The sequence below is a fragment of the Solanum stenotomum genome, chromosome 4 (genome assembly GCF_019186545.1).
Source record: "Solanum stenotomum isolate F172 chromosome 4, ASM1918654v1, whole genome shotgun sequence".
Classification (NCBI taxonomy): domain Eukaryota; kingdom Viridiplantae; phylum Streptophyta; class Magnoliopsida; order Solanales; family Solanaceae; genus Solanum; species Solanum stenotomum.
Genome location: NC_064285.1, coordinates 37,069,447 through 37,092,914, shown reverse-complemented (window position 1 = coordinate 37,092,914; position 23,468 = coordinate 37,069,447). Strand labels below are relative to the sequence as shown.

General features: G+C 38.0%; 1 pseudogene; it reads right to left on the bottom strand.

Moving 5' to 3' along the window:
• Positions 1-718: 718 nt before the first annotated feature.
• Positions 719-22,258, bottom strand: LOC125861473 (uncharacterized; annotated as a pseudogene).
• Positions 22,259-23,468: the final 1,210 nt, after the last annotated feature.

Sequence of the window (23,468 nt, the reverse complement as noted above, 5' to 3'; positions counted from 1 at the left end):
AAGTCTTCAATTCCATGATTTTGTAACCAATAGATTCATTTGTTCCTTACGTCCCAAAATTAACAACTTTTCCCTGAATATTTATCACCTTGTTGGTCATGTAAGTCACCATGAGGATAGAATAAAATTCCCTATCCCATTGCTCATTCCCCTTTCATGGCTAGGTGCAAAAAATATACATATGGTGGCCTCTAGTCTTTGATGGAATCCGTGAAGAATTTTTGCGACCTTTTCAACTGAAATCCCTCCCTCGTGAAATAACTTATTTCTCATTAGATTTTGTAGTAGATGTTCTGACTTTGAAAATAAATGAATCAATTTCATTTATAGTCGCCATTGAATTTTTCTTCAATAATAATTTTCCTCGCCATTCTTTACTTTTTGAGAACTTGAAAATATTACAATAGCATGAAAATGTAAGAAACATGTGATTAACAATGCAGTGTTATTGGTAGTTGATGAGTTAGGGATTTCGACTCATTTAGGGATTAATATTTAGATTTTTAGTGTCATCGATGCCTATTTTATGATTTAAACTGATGTTAAAATATTAATTTGCAGCAATGAAGGCAAAAGAGCAAGACAAGGACATTACCAGGAAAAAAAGAGCAAAAAAGCTGAAGAAAACCAAGGTTGATGCTCGCCAAAGCCACTCGGTGAGTTGCTGAGTGGCTCTTCTGCTTGCTAAAAGTTACAATAGGCCAACCCATGGAAAAAATCAACTCGGTGATGAGATTGGAGTTTCGGCGAAGCGCCGGAAGGACTGGTGATGATTGTTTTGATCAGCTAAAGTCACAGAAGGGATGTGGTGAAAATCCAAGCAATGAAGGCGAAGAAAAGATGCACTCATTGAGTCGCCGACGAAGCTCGACTTATTCCACTGAGTGGTTCCAAAGCTAAAAATCTGGGAACATATAAATGCAATTTTGAAAAGAAGAAAAAGGAGTTCTGATGTTTTTTAGAGTTCCCACATTCTCCAGTTCTGAGTGTTTGATCCCTAAAATTGTTCTTTGACTTTTTGAGTAGATATTTAGGGTTTATTTGATTTTAAGTTCAATTCGAGCACTTTGAAGACTTGTGGATTGATACCCAAGTTGATGGAGAACATACCCAAGTTGATGGAGAACATAATTCGTAACTATTTCTTTCTCTGTATTATGTGTGGGTAAAACCTCCATTCCTGGGGTATGATTATGTGATTGAGTGATTGAATTAGCTTATGGGTGTTAGTATTTACTGATTCAATTGTTGATTTGAAGTGGGTTCAATTAGTAGTTGAGTTTTAATTGATTAATGGTAGTTGCAAATACAATTCTTGTTTAGCATTCTAAGCTTGCTTGACAAAGAGGTTTTAGAGTTTAAACTATTAATTGATGATTGCAGTGATTGGGTTATTGTGGACTTAACTTGAGAAATTTGGTCTAAATTCAATCTTACTAATCTAGCTTGAAAAAGTAGATTGATTGAGGTATTGTGCTGTTTATATGTGTTATAATTGTTGAGGTTCGAGAGAACTCACTTGATTCCTGATAGTTGATTGAGAAATGGATATTGCCTAAAGCCTAGCCTACCCACTAAGTTTCAACAATTTATAGTAAATAATAATTACCCATTTAGTGAAATTGACATTCAATTGATCACACTCCCAAGGATTCCTCTCTACATGTTTAGTCTGGATTGTTCGTAGTTGTTAATTGTTCACTCTAATCCCCCAAGTTGACATTAATTGTCACTCCATTGCCATTTAGCTTTATTATTTCAATAATAACTACTTCTACAAACAATTAGAACACCATTTCACTTTGTAATCGAATTCTTTACTGTATCACTCCCTATGGGATCCACCCCAACTCTTCTTTGGGTTTATACTTGATTGCGATCGCCTACACTTAGAATCGGGTGAAGTTTAGTTGAGCGTTATCAGTAGTCGTCAAAGAAAAGCATTAAAAATCAATTCTAGAAAGAAGTGAAGCCTGCTGAAAATCTGAAAAACTGGCAGAAAATGGCCTTTGATGTTGCAAAAGGAACCAGAGGCTGCTTAAGCAGATGTCATATTTGCGACTAGGGCCCACGTTAGTCGAAAACGAGAAAGCGTGGTGAGGCCACTTTAGCAAAGGTCACTTTAGTGCTGGAGGTTTGCTTTTGTGGGTTGTCGTCCCAACATGAACATCTAACTTTTAGCACTCCATTTTGCATGCAAAAATCAATCCATACAAGTTCAGTTCCAATAACAATCAATAAGCAATAAAAAAATTCAAGAATTTCATCACAAAAACTTCTTCGATCAAATTCGAGTTCTCTTAAGCAATTTATCAATCACTTGGTCGGCGTCCTATTTCCTTATAATTGAAACACAGAGTTGGTACTCAAGACTTCTACAATTGTTGTACTTCAACCCAAACTCATGCAATTTACATTTAGCAAGCAACTTTCGACAGATCAAATAATATACTACCCTCAGTTTATGAACTTTTTCACCCAAACAATACCCATAACATTCAAGTTAACAAAGAGAATGACAAGACTGAATTTACCATTTAAAGATTGTGAGAGAGTAAAAGATATACTAGATTTTTCTTTCAAAATGAAGAGCAACAAGGTTTGAAAGAATTGGAATAGAATGAAATAGGTCAAGAGAGAACCCTATTTATTTTTGTCTGACCATTTGATCTCCTGTTTGGACTTTTGAGTTGCCAATGTCTCTTAAGAGGCGTCTTGTCCACGTTCGAGTATTTCAATGAAATTTGGGGTCCACTTTTGCGATATAAGGTCGCTTTAGGCGACGCCAGCTATCTTCTGAAGTATCGCTTTTGTAGTAGGCAACTGCCTTTGAAATGGTTGGGGATTCCTGGAGGGCCGGTTTTGCAGTAGATAGTCACCTTAGAGACACTCGTGTTAGCGGTTAGCCTATCGCTTTTGCGATATCAGAGACTGCTTTTTGCATGTATTTCTCTTAAAATTTGTGTAAGGTAGTTGGTCACTTTGGTGACTAACAGTTGCATTTGGTGATCTTGTGCTCCCAAAAAGTAATTCTAACCCCATTTTTAAGGCATTGAAACCACAAACATCTTTTCCCTAAAGTTTCTTGACTACAAACTTGTTAAAACTAGCTCCAAATATTTTTTATATTATGAGGATTTGTCCAAAGAAATTCTAATCTAAAATTGTAAAACTCAAAATTTTTAAGATCATAATCAAAATGTTGGATACCAATGGATTGCCTCCTATCAAATGCATAATTTAAAATCGCGGCACGATACTACATTCATCACCCTTTATTTTTCCACTTCGAGGCGATGAATCTCCTCCCCAACTTCAAATCAAGGATTCATTGAAATGTATGGGGACAACATGAGAGAATAAAAAATCACACTCGATAGCTCCATTTTGAAGATTTGATTTACTTACCCAATTTCACATCATGCTTTATTTGAGAATCATGGAGCAAGAGTGAGAAGAACACTAGGCATTTAGAAAATTGAAGTTCATAACACTTGGCCTTTGAGTGAGTGACACTCTCACTTCTATATTAACTAGAGTTTCCATAAATGATATTTTGGATTTTTCTTTCAATTCTAATATCATTTCTTTGATCTTGACATCATGGATTGTTATTGGCTTGATTGGCTTGAAAATACCAGAGATTTCATCAATGTTTATCACAACCCATTTTTTCTTGAAACTCTGACCCCAACTCGCTATTTTTGACCACTAGACAAGAAGCATCACATACTCCACTTCTTGTTATCATATTGGTCTTGAAAGTTGCAATTGCAAACTCAAGTTGGATCATTTCATGGCACTGAGTTAGGTGTAAGATGTGAAAATCATCACCCATTTAAAACATTAGATTATGTAGTCTCTCACCATGTTCAAGATTCTGGGACAACCTCATGAGCAAAGTTTGACTCACCACACCCATTTCTTTACATATATCTTATTCTAGAGAGGCATCCATATGACCTTCCCCAACATGAAGTCCTTCACAACAAAGCCATGGATTGGAACTACCAAGAATTGTTTCATCACAAGAATCTATAGAACCAAAACAAAAAATAAAAACATAAGCAAATGCTAACAATTTGGATAGAAACAAGTAAACTATAAATTCTAAATCAATTCAATACATCATATTGTTTCCCGGAAACGGTGCCATATTTTTATAAAACTCAATTAACAATCATATGAATCAATGAGTAGATGGTCACTAGTAATATATAACCAGCAATATGTCGGTAATTCGAAAGATAAAGAATTACATGCTACAATTTGGAATCCAAATAAAAAAAATACTCAATTATAATATGAAGATGTTTTTGGAAACCATCACGGATAGAGAAAAAATATTTTCAAGCAAGGAGTTCAAGGTAAAAGGGAATGGAGATTTAATTCATTATCAAATGATCCATCACTAATGACCAGGAATTATCTCGATAATAATGGGTAAGACAACCATGCCTATAATTCTCAAGTACTCAGATGCATCTCCCAATCACAAGCAATTATATCTATACATTGACTAATTCTTTCAAACTTAGCAAGTATAACAAATTAAACAATCCAATATGGGAACACTAGGATTATTCTATTTCTAGCTCAAATACCAAAATGAGAGTTGTACCCCAACCTAGATTCTCACATATTCTAGTCAATTAGCTAAATCACCAATTGTTCTAATTGATCTATCCTACATTTAATCCTCTTTGTCAAGTAAGATTAAGATAAATAGGAAAGTCCATGGGTTGATCAATCCCTTGAAATTCAATTTAAGCATGAAATCAATTAGACAATCAAAGACACATATCACAAACAAGATAATATTCAATTAATTTGCAAAAGAAGAAAACAAGAATCAAACCCTTTAATGTTTATTTCTACCACAATATCTGATAACACTCAAACCACTCTAAAACAAATCCCAAGATTAAGTGGTCATCGTCAATAAAAATACCCAACTAAGAGTCGGTGTCGAATCCCATTGATATAGTGAAAGGAGTTATATCAAGAAATTTAGAATATAAATCAATTCAATTATAGAAATCAAGAACAAAGGGTGGATGATTCCACCAATTTACCAAAAGGATTTTGGTATCAGTAGTCACAATTACACTAAGATTTCAGAAAATTCACATAATTAACAAGCAATCTAGGTGTAGAAGGATTGGAAAACGATGTCACATAAGGGTAATTGTGTTATGCCATAGTGCTAAACATTCATGGATAGGCATGGTCATCTTCAATGACAATAATATTATTTCAATTTCATAGCATCAGTTCATAGAATCTCCTTTCTGTCTCATTTATGTGCATAACAAAGAATCCATTACCTTACAATATTCTCTCTTTTGAGCATAATTAGGGTAAATATATCCTACCTATAATATTTTTTTGAATTAAACTACAGACATCAAACCTAAATGGAAGCTATTAGTCTAGCTAGTTACCTACTCCAATCAATTTCTTTCAAGCATCAATTGGAGATCAAAATAGGATTAAGTTTACAACCTTAACCCATAAGTTAACCCCATGCTAATTAGCTCAAACCCATGGATGAACAACAACAGAAAAAAGCAAAATACAATACCCACTACATTAAATCAACACTCAACCCCATAATTGCACCCCTAGAATATGGAGTTTTAGCCACCCACTACTAAAGAAATTATGTCTTTCATGAAAGAAGGAATGGGTAATATGAAATTAAGTAATTATAAGCAACACCCACTTTGATTTCAACTTCAAATTGTAAGTTTAAAGAACAAAGTTGAAAACCCCAAAGCTTAAGATGTTCTTCACAAGGTAAAATATTTCTCTCTCTAGAAAGGAAAATACTTAGCTAAAGACTAACTAAAAATTTCCTTCCCCAAATATACTGCGTTTCTCTCTTCTTTGAGCTATTTATAGTTTTCCATAATTTTGCCCAAAATTCACTATGTGACCCCTTCGACGACATTAGTCGGGCTCGCCAAGCTGAGTCGGTAGATCGTCGTATGCTCCTTTGATCACCTTTCTCTTACTTTAGGCTTCAGGTGTTTGAACCTTACTCAATGAGCTCATTTGAGTTAGCTATTCACATTTGGTGAATCACCTAGTACCACTATTATTCCCCTTTTAAGCGTGCAACTTTCCTCCAAATCTTGTCACCTTCGGTGATGGCCAACATGTTCGCTTTGTGTTTAGTGAGTGGCATGTCTTATATATGTTTGCCGACCTACTTCAATTAATTCAAGTGTTGAGCAGTGTCACTTTGAGTGAGGTCGTACCAATTGGGTGATCCACCCTTCTTTCTTCCAAATATTCATCATTGCCTTGTCACTTAACCTTCATATCTGGAAATCATCAAAATATCATTAGAATATGACATAATTAGGCATTTAGGACACTAAATGTTGAACTAAACATGCCTCAAATGAGTTTAAATCTACCACTCATCAACAACCCCAACTTAACATTTGTTTGTCCTCAAGTAAATCAAGAACATAATTAGTTCAATAAGGGTGTCTCTAATAGTTCTCAATGAGAGCTAACATGCAAGTGACATTACATGAATACTCTCAATAACATGTGTCACTCAAATCATGATAAAAAAGCTTCAAATCATGATTAGCCAGTAGCAAACTAAGCTCAAGATCACTATAGCTTCTTCCGCAATGCAAAATCATGTTTCAACAACTCCGTTCAAGTTCCCTCACATCAAGAATGATTCCATGCTCTCACATTGCCTGTCAATAAATATATTAGTAATGAATATAACTCTCACTCTCCAAAAGAGATATACATGTATGCTTCATCCCATAGGTTTGCACATATCTTCCAATCATCACACAACCTAGTTCATGCAAGATCTTAAGGGTCTTTTAGGCTTGTAATAGGGTTGGTTAAGGTATGGTCAATTTATCTCAATCACTTCACCAATTTTAAAGCATTGTTGCAATCATCTTCACTTGTTCTCAAGCCCTTTTCATTCTTTTTCACTTGAAAACTCAAACTTTGACTTGTCAATCATTTTATTGGAAAACCCTTTTCATTTCACTAGACTTTCTTTTTCATTTAACTTTATAATGGTTGTTTATAACAATCTCTCACTTTTTTTTCTAAGGAGGGGTTTCTTCATTTTGTAACACACTTTAAAGTTGAGTCTCACTTCATCTTTCTTTGTCTTTCACTTGGATTTCTTTCATCCTTCCTTTCCACAGCCTCAACTTAGGCTTTAATCCTAAGTTGGCTATTCAATCAAACAAATGATTTGAAAAGCATTATGGGCTAGAAGTTAGTGGTACTTTGGCTCAATAGGTTTTAACAAGGTTGTCAACAAATGGCTTAGGCTCAAATGGTACCAAAATGGTTGCACACCTTTAGAAGGTAGTCACAAAAAAGCTATGAACATTTGGGTTCCCTCTAAATATTTATACACGAGATCATTTCTTACACTCACCAAAGCTAGACGATTGGACTAACAAGGCAAAATCTAGGATTTAACAAGTATGTTTTTCAATAAAACCTTACCACACAATCCACTTCAAGTACAATTATTTAGCACAACCAGATAAGATCAAAAGCTTACATGAAATGTTCATTGCAAGGATCACATCAAAACGTAGCTAGTCAACACAAGATTCAAAAAGATCGTTCAAAAGTGCAGCCACATCGATTTCTTATTATGATACTAACAGTAAACACAGTGCTCATCATGAGTGTTATCCAAGACATCGATATTGAACACAAATGATCCTCGAATCATGATCAACTTAAACTCAAGAATTTCAAAGATTTCTGAAACTCATGGGAAAATGAAAATAGAGAGACAAAATGAGCTAAACCATCAAACCACTATAGTAAAACAAAAAATAACAAAATACTACAATTACCCAAAAGTAAAACTAAAAGTAACAAAATAGAATCAAAAGAAGAATATTGTGACAAGTGCCCTCAGCACTCCAAAATAAACAACAATGTCCTCAATGTTGTAGCGACCCGTAAAACGAATAAGTGAAACTAAAGCCTAACTAGTGAGTATGTGAGTTTGTCATAAGGTTTCAGGGTGTAAAATGTTGTCCCGAGCTATGGTTGAGGGGTTTACGAATTAAACTTCAAGGTACGACTCCCCAAGGACCATCCTAGGGGTCCTTGAGGAGGACCGTTAGCCTAACCCCAAGGTTGCCCCAAATGGAGAAAAGTTGCCAAAACTTGGTGACCTATCGAAGGGGACCACACCCCGTGGATTGCCTCCGTAGGTCAAGTCCCCTAAGTTCAAGCCACAGCTACGAACCGCTCCCATGCAGGATGGTCGTGGACCCATCCAATATCTGTGGATGGTGGTCCGCAGATCGCACCTGTAGGACTGGTTCAGCCTAATGAGGGGTGGTTTGGTAAATTCCTCCCTTGGTTAGTTTGGGTCATGAACGGTTATTATTGGTTTATTAGCACATTTTAAGGGTTTTTAATGTATTAAAACACATTTTCAACTTATTATTTCTAAATCAAAAAGTAGAACCCACCTCTCTACTCAAAAGTTCTCTCTCTAGAACCCTCCATTGGAGGTGAAGACTTCAAGCTTCCAAGGTCAAATCTTCAAGTCTTTCAAGTGGTTTCGTGGATTTCTTCCATTAAATGTATGGTGGTCTTCATCCTTGACGTAGTTTCTTTCAACGAGCTGATTTCAAAAGTGATTTCAAGTCTCCAGTATTTACCCAAAACCCAACTTTTCAATCTATGCATGGGTTTGATTCAAAACGATTTCTAAACACATTATTGAATTGAGCTGTGAATGAATTGTGGATTTAAAGGTGAATTAAGATGATTTATTCCTAGAACTAATGTTTTCCCCCAAATTCCTAAGTTATGTTTTTTAGATTGGGATTTGATTGATTATGAAGTATGTGAATTGTTTGTGTATATGGATATAGGATGTTGAAATTATGTTATTACTCTTGCCTAGTTACATTGATCTAAGGTGTGTGGGTGAATGTGATCCATTGCCTTGAAAGGCAAGGTATGAAGGCTAAGGTATGAATATTATGCGAAGGATATGTATGTGATCTCAATGATAGAACTATGATCATGGTTAGAATGTAATTGTGTTATAGATTGAAAGCATAATCTCAATAAACACTCATGAATGATGATGATGGAATGTGAAGGGTTTTCTCCTCTGTATTGTATATATTGAATTAGTAGGCTTACACATCCTATTCTTGTATAAATGGAAGTAAGGTGATTGTGATATCTTGACTTGGTAGGGTTAGGCACCTTTTCTTGTATAATGAATGTATTTTGACTTAATGTCTTAAAGTCTTTAATTGGTAGACCTGATGTTGGTAGCCTTTCATGAATGAATGAATGATGAAGTATTCTAGGTTATGTCTAGAACCGGTAGACCTAGAATTGGTGGCCCTTCATGATGAGTCTACAAACAAATATGATGATAAACCTTGAATCGGTAGTCCTAGTGTTGGTAGCCCTTTCATGTGTGAAATGATGAATCTTGTATCGGTAGACCTAATGTAAGTGGCCCTTCTTGAGGATTCAATGAGCTATCCATGTAATGTACCATGAATTGATAGGCTTATGGCATTCCTTTCATGTGTAATGATGTGTCTTGGGTCGATAGGCCAATCGCATTCCTCTTAAGTGCAATCATGTAATGTAAATGAAACTACTCTATGGGAATGGAGGTTAAGCACCGAGTGGACATGGTAAGATGGAAACTCTCCCAATGTTTGGCTAGGGTTCCAATGAACATCTAACTATGTGCCCAAATAGGATATTAGCTAGAGGATTTTCTTCCAAGCTAAAATGTTACTAGTCTTACCTTAGGCTAGTAGACCACCTTTTTACGATGTGGGGCCATATAACACCGGATTCCATTGCTATCTCTCATGGTCTATGTCGGTTAATGCCTATTCCCATCATGTGAGATATGCATTGTGGTTTCTTGATGAGTTCTATGAAGTGTGTGTGGTAGTATGAGATGACATCCATGCATTGCATGAGTAGGCTTTGAGAGGGTCATAGTGAGTTCTCTAAGTCTTAATGGCTAATGTATGACTGTGTACTAAATGAATTTAATGATGAATGTTGACTCTTATATGCTTAAATGAGATGATGTATGCTATACTTGGATTGTATTATTAGTTACTTCCTTGTCATGACTTATTGTACATTAACGTGCCTTGTCTATGGTGACCTCAAAGGAGTACTTAGTGTGACTAGTAGTATGGGATGCTACTTGCACACTGCACAACTATGACTTAGGGTTGTCTTAGGTGATGGTCCTTATGTGATGATATGCCTTATGAAAGGTTTATGTCTTTTATGTATGAGTATTGTGTAAAGAGGGAAAGGTTGAATGGTAAGTTCAATTTTGGTGACCTTAATGTGGTACTTTAATGTGTATGGTGGTATGGGACGCTATCCATACATTGCACAAGGTATAACATGAGGGTTACTTTAGGTGAAGGCTGTCATGCCCCGAGCCTACACCCTAGAGTGGCCGGCACTCGAAGACCATTGTTGGCCCCCAAGCGAACCCTTGGTCTGGCTTACTTAACTCAGTGGAAACCTTAACTCAACATAATAACTCCACGCAATGAAAGGTCATAAAACAACCTAACTGATAAAATCTGGACAAAAAGGCAACTCGAGTCTCAAAATAGAATATTTATATATATACATAGATGAGAGACTCAATACTAACTAACTGACTGACTGTCTATGAAGCCTCTATAACACTGAGATGGATGTTGGGACAGACCCCACAACATCCTAATAAAACAAAACTAAGAAAAATGAAATAATAGAGTCCTACGTAAAGCAAGGAGGCTCACCACTGACTCTGGAGTGCTCAGCTGGATCAACGGCGTGCTGGATGCTGATCTTGGGGACCTGTGTCTGCATCATAATAAGATGCAAGCCAATTGGCATTAGTACATGGAATGTATGAGTATGCGAGCTGGAAAACTAAGCAACATAGGCTAGAAGGAAATCTGAAATACACTGAATAACTTACCTAGCTCAACTCAACTCAACTCAACCTGACTGACTCATTTCAATATAAGGCAATTTAAAACAAGTGCATTATAAAGAAAAACTGTTTAAAACATGCTATAAACTCTATGTGTATACAAAGATACAATAAGTCTCAGATGTATGTAGAAATAAGAATGAATTGATGTATTTTAAAAAAATACAATGACTGCTGTGGGAGATTCTCTAACTGACAACCATCATATAAGAGCTATAGTGATGATACAACGATCAACCTCATGCTGCCAGAGCATCCTATACTCGGTCAAAGGTATAGGACCTAAACTGCCTAATGGATCCACTAGTGTAATTTGACAATGATTCATCTAAAAAGTATGAACCTCTTCTACCCATGATGGCTACATGGTTCTATGGGGGATGTGAGTTCTTTGAACGCTCCCCCAATTCGGTGCTCAATACTACTCCCAAAAAATGTACTGGATCTTATATTTTTGAAACATATTTTTTTGTACTGATTTGAGATAATTACTCAAAACATCGCTCAAAAGCTATCTTGGAAATCTCAGTTTCTTCTCTTGCTTCATTTAGAAAGAGATTACTTTCTGGAAAACTAGCTCGAAGGCTCTTTGGAGATCTCAGTTCCAATCTTGTTTAAATGTGAAAACATTTCTTTAAAACTTCTTTGGGAATACTTAGTTCCCTAATAACTTTTCAGAAATGAACTTGACTCTATACTCTTTATTTAACTTGAAACTCTATACTCTTTACTTAACTTGAAACTAGAGCCTAAAAATGAAGTTAGAACGTTCAATAAGGACTCTTGAAAAACTTTAAAGACTTGCTTTGACATACCTCTTAACTTCTAAGCTTGACTCTAACTTCACTTGACTTTGATCCTAACTGTCCTCGAATTGTATTATGGATTCAAGGGTAACAATCTCATGTTTATGGATGAGTTCGGGATGTCTAGGTGTACCTTAGAGTGTTGAAAACAACTATAAAACATAGGTACATTACCAAGGAACATTATTGAAAAAGTGGGGAAGGAATGGGAAGGATTGGCGTCCTTGGCGCTCTGAGAGGCTCGGGGCGCCAGCCTTCAGAGTTCAGAGGGGCCTGCTGGGTGCTCTGCAAGCTGTGCCACCCCAAGGGGGAAACTTCATAACCTTGTTGGGGTGCGCTAGCTGGCGCGACGCCCCAGCCTTTTCCCCCAAAAAATCCGACTTTTCTCCTTTGCTTTTCCAACTCTAAACCCTCTTAACTTCAAAGGTTCCAGTCCCAAACACTTAGAATCATAAAATCCCTTAGTATACAATATATTCAACTCGAAATCACAAACGGAAACATGCACCAGACCAACAAGAAACTTCAACAACACAACCACAACTTCAACAAACACAACCACAAACTTCAACAAACACAACCAATCTTTTCTCAGAATTAAAACGAGTTTGGCGTGTGGGGGAATGAACCAACCCAACACTATGATCTCACATAGCTTAATAGGGATCACCCCCGATGAAATCCACGATGATCTCTACGAACCTTACTTCTTCTTCTCCTTTTGCTCTTCTTCTCATCTTCTCTCTCAAAGCCCTAACCCTCACTTTTTAAAAGGGAAAACTTATTTAGAATCAGTATAAACCCTTAATATAACCAAAAGAAATGGTTAGGGAAAATACCAAAATACCCTTACAAATTCGGATGAACTTCCCTATGCCAACAACCCAAGATCCAAAAGGCATAACTCACTCATACGAACTCGAAATCGGGAAAACTCGGCGGTGTTGGAAAGATCACTCCAAGAGATTTCTAAACATAATTGGAAACACACCTAACTCATTCTGAGCTAGGAATTATGACTGTCTGAACTTGATCAAAAACTCATTTTTTTTCAGTACTTAGCTAAATTTCCAGACTTTTAAATCTTTCCAAAAATGACTATTTCCAATTCTAAGCTTCTTCATAGCTATTTCAAATTGCCGGATGTTAAAAATATCTGCCCCTTGGGAACATTCGTCCTCCAATGAGATTACTTTTACTAAGCTATATTGCCAATCCTCTTGATTATGCGATATGGTCCTATATATCGGGGACTAAGTTTCCCATTCTTACCAATCCTCATAACTCCCTTCATGGGTGAAACTTTCAAATATACCCAATCATATACTTCGAACTCTAATGCCCTTCTCCTAACATTAGTGTAGGATTTTTGACGACTCTGTGCCATTTTCAACCTTTCTTAAATCACTTTCACCTTCTCCATAGCTTGATGAACTAACTCTGGACCTATAAACCCTGCCTCACTAACTTCAAACCATCCAAAAAGAGATCTACATCTCCTCCCATAAATAGTTTCATAAGGAGCCATTTGGATGCTAGAATGGTAATTATTGTTGTAAGTAACTCCATGTAAGATAGGTAATCATCTCAATTATCCTTGAAATCAATCCCACAATCCACCTTGGTACCTCAAAACACCATCTCCCCCTTGTTCAAAAGCCATCACTGCTTATGAACATTTTGCCTGTAATTCCAACAAGATACGGTCTTAGTCTTTCTCACTTTTTTCTTCTGGTACTAGTGATGGGTCAGACCCATTCATCATCACTATTCCTCCTTGTGGAATCCATAAGACTAATTCCCAGGTGTGCAAGTCGGTGCACATCTCTTGCTAATTCTCTCTATTCTTCCTCAACATCCCATAGACAACCTACTTAAGGAATCAACAATAGCATTTGCCTTACCAGGGTGATAAATAAAAATTATGTCATAACCCTTGAGCAACTTTAACCACTCTCTTTTTGTCTGAGATTAAGCTCATTCTAAGTGCACACACCCATATGAACATCATACAACAGTGACGCCATATCTTCAAAGCGAAAACTACAACAGCCAACTATAGCTCATCACATCACACCCCAATTTGCCTAAACTCGACTATTATTCTCACATCCATTTTAGATTAAGATACTCAATATGTACTCAATAACCAAATGTCATAACTGGGCAGTAGTCAACTTTACTTTCCATTCCTGAAAGTTTTCCTCACAAGCTTCAGACCGTTGAAACTTCATTGTTTTCCGAGTCAACCTGGTCAAATAAAACCCTTATCTAATAGATCCCTTTAACTGCTCTTTCAACTCTGCTGGTGCCATTTTATATGGCAAAAAAAAGATAGGACGAGTATCTAGAATAATGTCTTACCGAAGTCTATTTCTCTCTCAGGAGGGGCTCCAAGTAGGTCATCAGGAAAAACTTCTGGAAACTCTTTTACTATAGAAACTGACTTAAAATGAGGTATCTCAACACTAGAGTCATCAACTCGAACTAAGAGATCGATACAATCCTTCGATACTAACTTTCTCGCCTTAAGGTACAAAATGAAACGACCCTTAGGCACAACTGAACTACTACCCCACTCTATGACTGGCTCACTCGGAAACTGAAACTTGACCACTCGAGTTCTACAATCAACTGAGGCATAACGGGCATGAAGTCAGTCCACACCAAGAATGACATTCAATTCTACCATGCCGAACTCAACTAAATCAGCCATGGTACTCTTGTGATTGACGAAAATGGGACAATCACAATAAACTCTCTCTGCTAGAATAGCCTCACCAACAGGCATAGAGACACTGAATAGCTCACTAAGTTGCTCAGAAATAACATTAAAGTTCATAGCAACACAAGGAGTTCCAAAAGCTAAACTCGCTCTAGGGTCTAGCAAAGCATAAAAGTAAAATCAAAGACTCAAATCATACCAGCATCTTGCTCATGGCGACTGGTGATTGCATTGAGGCGGTTTGCTCCTCCACCAGTACTAGAAGTAGCTCCTTTAGGTATCATCCTGTCTGGGGGAGCAACTGATGAAGCTTGCGCCCTATTGCTCAGATTTCCACTACCTTGCCTGTTCTTAGGGAACTCCTTCATAAAGTTACCCTCTTGTCCACACTTAAAACAACCTGTCTGGCCATCACGACACTTACCTGGGTGGGTTTTACCACACCTAGCACATGCAGGAGCCGTACTACCCCTTGGTACCATACTGCCTTGAGGATAGGCAAGTTTAGCCCTGAAACCATAGGAATTTCTATTGTACCCATCTTTGATCTAAGGTGCAAGTGTACTAGCAGATGGTGGAGCAGGTCCCTTCTGTTTCTATAGGAGGGATGACTGATTGGCATCATTCTTTTACTGCCTGAACTCATCCCCTACTATCTTAGCTCTCTTATCCTTAAACTCTTCTCTATCCTTCAGCTTATCCTCTTCAACTTGTTGTAAATGGATCATAAATCTTACTAGGTCAATATCCCCTATCAGCATAGCTGCCTTGCTTTCCTTGCTTGACTAATGAGATAACCCAGCAACATATAAACTCATTCTACTTCTCATGTCAGCAACCATCTACGGAGCATAGCGGGAAAGTTACGTGAACTTCAGACTGTACTCATGAACACTCATAGACTCCGAATTAAGGGTGAGAAACTATTTCATCCTTGCCTCACGCAACTCACGAGGAATGAAACGCCCCAAGAGAGCATTCTGAAACACAACCCAAAGCACTACTGGCACATCCTCAGCCCTATTCTTTTTCCATTGGTCAAACCATATTCTAGCAACACCCTTCATTTGGTATGCAGCTAGTTCCACCCTCTCTGACTTAGCAACATGCATCAGATCAAATACCCTTTTCAGCTCCTTAATGAAGTTCTCCGGATTCTCACTAATACTTGAACCTATGAAGCTTGGTTGGTTCATCCTTAAGAGTTCACGGATCCTTGAAGTATCAACCACTTCATGTAGATTAGCTCTCTGCCCAACATGAAAGGTCGCAACTTGACTTAACATCTGGATAGCTTCACAAAAATCAATATATTTGAGCTCTTCTAGGGTTTGCACTTCAAGGGAATTTGGTAACTCTTGTTCCTCAACAACTTCATAGCTGGACTAACTTTGACTGCTCTTCGTGGAGGCATAATCCTTTGAAAACACTCGCAAGCACGAATTAGAAGGAAACTTTTTAGAGACAAACTCTAACACACGAAATGAATGTGAAAGAAGTGAGATAGTTTCTAAATGTTGTAGCCTCCAAATTATAGATGTGGCGCGCTTCACACCGATAACTAGGACTCTACAGACACGGCTTCATAGACTCCTAAGGACCCTGGAACTCTGTGCTCTATTACCAAGTTTGTCACTCCCCGAGCCTACAGCCTGGACGTGGCCGGCACTCGAAGACCATTGCTGGCCCCCAAGCGAACCCTTGGCCTAGCTTACTTAACTCAGCGAAAACCTTAACTCAACAGAATAACTCCTTGCAATGAAAGGTCATAAAATAACCTAAATGATAAAATCTGGCCAAAAAGGCAACTTGAGTCTCAAAATAGAATATTAATATATATACATAGATGAGAGACTCAATACTAACTGACTGACTGACTATCTATGAAGCCTGTATAACACTGAGATGGATGTTGGGACAGACCCGCATCATCCTAATAAAACAAAACTAAGAAAAAAGAAATAACAGAGTCCTCCGGAATGCAAAGAGGTTCACCACTGACTCTGGAGTGCTCAACTGGATCAACAGCGTGCTGGATGCTGATCCTGGGTACCTGAGTATGCATTATAATAAGATGCAGGCCAAATAGCATCAGTACATGCAATGTACGAGTATGCGAGCTGGAAAGCTAAGCAACATAGGCTAGAAGGAAATCTGAAATACACTGAATAATTTACCTGGCTCAACTCAACTCAACCTGACTGACTCATTTCAGTGTAAGGCAATTTAAAACAAGTGCATTATAAAGACAAGTTGTTTAAAACCTGCTATAAACTCCGTGTGTATACAAAGATACAATAGGTCTGAGATGTATGTAGAAATACAAATGAACTGATGTATTTAAAAAAAATATAATAATTGTTGTGGGAGTTTCTCTAACCGACAACCATCACATAAGAGCTATAGTTATGATACAACGATCAACCTCACGCTGCCAGAGCATCCTATACCCTGCCAAAGGTATAGGAATTGAACTGCCTAATGGATCCACTAGTCTAATCTGAAAAGGATTCATCTAAAAAGTATGAACCTCTTCTACCCATGATGGCTACATGGTTCTATGGGGGCTGTGAGTTCTTTGAATGCTCCCCCAATTCGGTGCTCAATACTACTACCAAAAAATGTACCGGCTTTTATATTTTTAAAACATATTTGTTCGTGCTGATTTGAGATAATTAGTCAAAACTTAGCTGAAAAGCTATCTTGGAAATCTCAGTTTCCTCTCTTGCTTCACTTAGAAAGCGATTACTTTTTCTAGAAAACTAGCTCGAAGGCTCTTTGGAAATCTCAGTTCCAATCTTGTTTAAATGTGAAAACATTTCTTTATAACTTCTTTGGGAATACTTAGTTCCCTAATAACTTTTGAGAAATGAACTTGACTCTATACTCTTTACTTAACTTGAAGCTCTATACTCTTTACTTAACTTGAAACTCGAGCCTAAAAATGAAATTAAAACATTAAATAAAGACTCTTGAAAAACTTTAAAGACTTGCTTTGACATACCTCTTAACTTCTAAGCTTGACTCTAACTTCACTTGACTTTGATCCTAACTGTCCTTGAATTATATTATGGATTCAAGGGTAATGATCTCATCTTTATGGTTGAGTTCGGGGTGTCTAGATGTACCTTAGAGTGTTGAAAACAACTATAAAACATGGGTACATTACCAAGGAACATGTATGAAAAAATGGGGAAGGAATGGGAAGGATTGGCGTCCTTGGTGCTCTGAGAGGCGCATGGCGCCAGCCTTCAGACTTCAGAGGGGCCTGCTGAAAGCGATTACTTCAGTTTCCTCTCTTGCTTCATTTAGAAAGCCATTACTTTCTGGAAAACTAACTCGAAGGCTCTTTGGAGATCTCAGTTCCAATATTGTATAAATGTGAAAACATAGCTTTAAAACTTCTTTGGGAATACTTAGTTCCCTAATAACTTTTGTGAAATGAACTTGACTCTATACTCTTTACTTAACTTGAAACTCTATACTCTTTATTTAACTTGAAACTCGAGCCTAAAAATGAAGTTAGAACGTTCAATAAAGACTCTTGAAAAACTTTAAAGACTTGTTTTGACATACCTCTTAACTTCTAAGCTTGACTCTAACTTCACTTGACTTTGATCCTAACTATCCTCGAATTGTATTATGGATTCAAGGGTAACAATCTCATGTTCATGGATGAGTTCGGGATGTCTAGGTGTACCTTAGAGTGTTGAAAACATCTATAAAACATAGGTACATTACCAAGGAACATGTATGAAAAAGTGGGGAAGGAATGGGAAGGATTGGCGTCCTTGGCACTCTGAGAGGCTCGGGGCGCCAGCCTTCAGAGTTCAGAGGGGCCTGCTGGGTGCTCTGCAAGCTGTGCCACCCCAAGGGGGAAACTTCATAACCTTGTTGGGGTGCGCTAGCTGGCGCGACGCCCCAGCCTTTTCCCCCAAAAAATCCGACTTTTCTCCTTTGCTTTTCCAACTCTAAACCCTCTTAACTTCAAAGGTTCCAGCCCCAAACACTTAGAATCATAAAATCCCTTAGTATACAATATATTCAACTCGAAATCACAACCGGAAACATGCACCAGACCAACAATAAACTTCAACAACACAACCACAACTTCAACAAACACAACCACAAACTTCAACAAACACAACCAATCTTTTCTCAGAATTAAAACGAGTTTGGCGTGTGGGGGAATGAACCAACCCAACACTATGATCTCACATACCTTAATAGGGATCACCCCCGATGAAATCCACGATTATCTCTACGAACCTTGCTTTTTCTTCTCCTTTTGCTCTTCTTCTCCTCTTCTCTCTCAAAGCCCTAACCCTCACTTTTTAAAAGGGAAAACTGATTTAAAATCAGTATAAACCCTTAATATAACCAAAATAAATGGTTAGGGAAAAGACCAAAATACCCTTACAAATTCGGATGAACTTCCCTGTGCCAACAACCCAAGTTCCAAAAGGCATAACTCACTCATACGAAATCGAAATCGGGAAAACTCGGCGGCGTTGGAAAGATCACTCCAAGAGATTTACAAACATAATTGGAAATACAGCTAACTCATTCTGAGCTAGGAGTTATGACTGTATGAAGTTGATCAAAAACTCATTTTTTTTCAGTACTTAGCTAAATTTCCAGATTTTTAATTCTTTCCAAAAATGACTATTTCCAATTCTAAGCTTCTTCATAGCTATTTCAAATTGCCGGATGTTAAAATATCTGCCCCTTGGGAACATTCGTCCTCCAATGAGATTACTTTTACTAAGCTATATTGCCAATCCTCTTGACTATGCGATAGGGTCCTATATATCGGGGACTAAGTTTCCCCTTCTTACCAATCCTCATAACTCCCTTCACGGGTGAAACTTTCAAATATACCCAATCATCTACTTCGAACTCTAACGCCCTTCTCCTAACTTTAGTGTAGGATTTTTGATGACTCTGTGCCATTTTCAACCTTTCTTAAATCACTTTCACCTTCTCCATAGCTTGATGAACTAACTCTGGACCTATAAACCCTGCCTCACTAACTTCAAACCATCCAAAAAGAGATCTACATCTCCTCCCATAAATAGTTTCATAAGGAGCCATTTGGATGCTAGAATGGTAATTATTGTTGTAAGTAACTCCATGTAAGATAGGTAATCATCTCAATTATCCTTGAAATCAATCCCACAATCCACCTTGGTACCTCAAAACACCATCTCCCCCTTGTTTAAAAACCATCACTGCTTATGAACATTTTGCCTGTAATTCCAACAAGATACGGTCTGAGTCTTTCTCACTTTTTTCTTCAGGTACTAGTGATGGGTAATACCCATTCATCATCACTATTCCTCCTTGTGGAATCCATAAGACTAATTCCCAGGTGTGCAAGTCGGTGCACATCTCTTGCTAATTCTCTCCGTTCTTCCTCAACATCCCAAAGACAACATGCTTAAGGAATCAACAATAACATTTGCCTTACCAGGGTGATAAAGAAAAATTATGTCATAACCCTTGAGTAACTTTAACCACTCTCTCTCTGTCTGAGATTAAGCTCATTCTAAGTAAACACACCCATATGAATATCATACAACAATGACGCCATATCTTCAAAGCGAAAACTACAACAGCCAACTCTAGCTCATCACATCACACCCCGATTCGCCTAAACTCGACCATTATACTCAAATCTATTTTAGATTCAGATACTCAATATGTACTCAAGAACCAAATGTCATAACTGGGCAGTAGTCAACTTCTCTTTCCATTCCTGAAGTTTTCCTCACAAGCTTTAGACCGTTGAAACTTCGTTGTTTTCCGAGTCAACCTGGTCAAATAAAACCCTTATCTAACAGATCCCTTTAACTACTCTTTCAACTCTGCTGGTGCCATTCTATATGACAAAAAAATGATAGGACGAGTATCTGGAATGATGTCTTACCGAAGTCTATTTCTCTCTCAGGAGGGGCTCCAGGTAGGTCATCAGGAAAAACTTCTGAAACTCTCTTACTATAGAAACTGACTTAAAAGGAGGTATCTCAACACTAGAGTCATCAACTCGAACTAACTGATCGATACAATCCTTCGAAACTAACTTTCTCACCTTAAGGTACAAAATGAAACGACCCTTAGGCACAAGTGAACTACTACCCCACTCTATGACTGGCTCACTCAGAAACTGAAACTTGACCACTCGAGTTCTATAATCAACTAAGGCATAACGGGCATGAAGTTAGTCCACACCAAGAATGACATCCAATTCTACCATGCCGAACTCAACTAAATCAGCCATGGTACTCTTGTGATTGACGAAAATGGGACAATCATGATAAACTCTCTTTGCTAGAATAGCCTCACCAACAGGCGTAGAGACACTGAATAGCTCACTAAGTTGCTCAGAAATAACATCAAAGTTCATAGCAACATAATGAGTTACAAAAGCTAAACTCGCTCTAGGGTCTAGCAAAGCATAAACAGTAAAATCAAAGACTCAAATCATACCAGCATCTTGCTCATGGCGACTGGTGATTGCCTAGAGGCAGTTTGCTCCTCCGCCAGTACTAGAAGTAGCTCCTTTAGGTATCATCCTGTCTGGGGGAGCAACTGATGAAGCTTACGCCTTATTGCTCATATTTCCACTACTTTGCCTGTTCTTAGGGAACTCCTTCATGAAGTAACCCTCTTGTCCACACTTAAAACAACCTGTATGGCCATCACGACACTTACCTGGGTGGGTTTTACCACACCTAGCACATGCCGGAGCCTTACTACCTCTTGGTACCATACTGCCTTGAGCAAAGGCAAGTTTAGCCCAGAAACTATAGGAATTTCTATTGTACCCATCTTTGATCTCACGTACAAGTGCACTAGAAGATGGTGGAGCAGGTCCCTTCTGTTTCTATAGGAGGGATGACTGATTGGCATAATTCTTTTACTGCCTGAACTCATCTCCTACTATCTTAGCTCTCGTATCCTTAAACTCTTATCTATCCTTCAGCTTATCCTCTTCGACTTGTTGTAAATGGATCATAAATCTTGCTAGGTCAATATCTTCTATCAGCATAGCTGTCTTGCCTTCCTTGCTTGACTAATAAGATAACCCAACAACATATAAACTCATTTTACTTCTCATGTCCGCAACCATCTCCGAAGCATAGCGGGAAAGTTGGGTGAACTTCGGACTGTACTCATGAACACTCATAGACTCCGAATTAAGGGTTAGAAACTCTTTTATCCTTGCCTCACGCAACTCACGAGGAAGGAAATGCCCCATGAGAGCATTCTGAAACACAACCCAACTCACTACTGGCGCATCCTCAGCCCTATTCTTTTTCCATTGGTCAAACCATATTCTAGCAACACCCTTCATTTGGTATGCAGCTAGTTCCACCCTCTCTGACTTAGCAACATGCATCACATCAAATACCCTTTTCAGCTCCTTAATGAAGTTCTCCGAATTCTCACTAATACTTGAACCTATGAAGCTTGGTGGGTTCATACTTAAGAGTTCACGGATCCTTGAAGTATCAACCACTTCATGTAGATTAGCTCTCTGCCCAACATGAAAGGTCGCAACTTGACTCAACATCCGGATATCTTTACAAAAATCAATATATTTGATCTCTTCTTGGGTTTGCACTTCCAGGGAATTTGGTAACTCTTGTTCCTCAACACCTTCATAGCTGGACTAACTCTGACTGCTCTTCGTGGAGGCATAATCCTCTGAAAACACGCGCAAGCACGAATTAGAAGGAAACTTTTTAGAGATAAACTCTAACACACGAAATGAATGTGAAAGAACTGAGATAGTTCCTAAATGTTGCAGCCTCCAAATTATATATGTGGCGCGCTTCACACCGATAACTAGGACTCTACAGACATGGCTTCATTGACTCCTAAAGACCCTGAAACTCTGTCCTCTGATACCAAGTTTGTCACTCCCCGAGCCTACAGTCTGGATGTGGCCGGCACTCGAAGACCATTGCTGGCCCCCAAGCGAACCCTTGGCCTGGATTACTTAACTCCGCGAAAACCTTAACTCAACAGAATAACTCCATGCAATGAAAGGTCATAAAATAACCTAAATGATAAAATCTGGCCTAAAAGGCAACTCGAGTCTCAAAAGAGAATATTAATATATATACATAGATGAGCGACTCAGTACTAACTGACTGACTGACTGTCTATGAAGCCTCTATAACACTGAGATGGATATTGGTACAGATCCCGCATCATCCTAATAAAACAAAACTAAGAAAAAAGAAATAACATAGTCCTCCGGAATGCAAAGAGGTTCACCACTGACTCTGGAATGCTCAACTGGATCAACTGCGTGCTGGATGCTGATCCTGGGTACCTGAGTCTGCATTATAATAAGATGCAGGCCAAATAGAATCAGTACATGGAATGTACGAGTATGCGAGCTGGAAAGCTAAGCAACTTAGGCTAGAAGGAAATCTGAAATACACTGAATAACTTACCTGGCTCAACTCAACTCAACCTGACTGACTCATTTCAATATAAGGCTATTTAAAACAAGTGCATTATAAAGAAAAGTTCTTTAAAACCTGCTATAAACTCCGTGTGTATACAAAGATACAATAAGTCTGAGATGTATGTACAAATACAATGAACTGATGTATTTTAAAAAAATACAATAATTGTTGTGGGAGTTTCTCTAACCGACAATCATCACATAAGAGTTATAGTTATGATACAACGATCAACCTCACGCTGCCAGAGCATCCTATACCCGGCCAAAGGTATAGGACATGAACTGCCTAATGGATCCACTAGTCTAATCTGAAAAAGATTCATCCAAAAAGTATGAACCTCTTCTACCCATGATGGCTGCATGGTTCTATGGGGGCTGTGAGTTCTTTGAATGCTCCCCCAATTCAGTGCTCAATACTACTACCAAAAACTG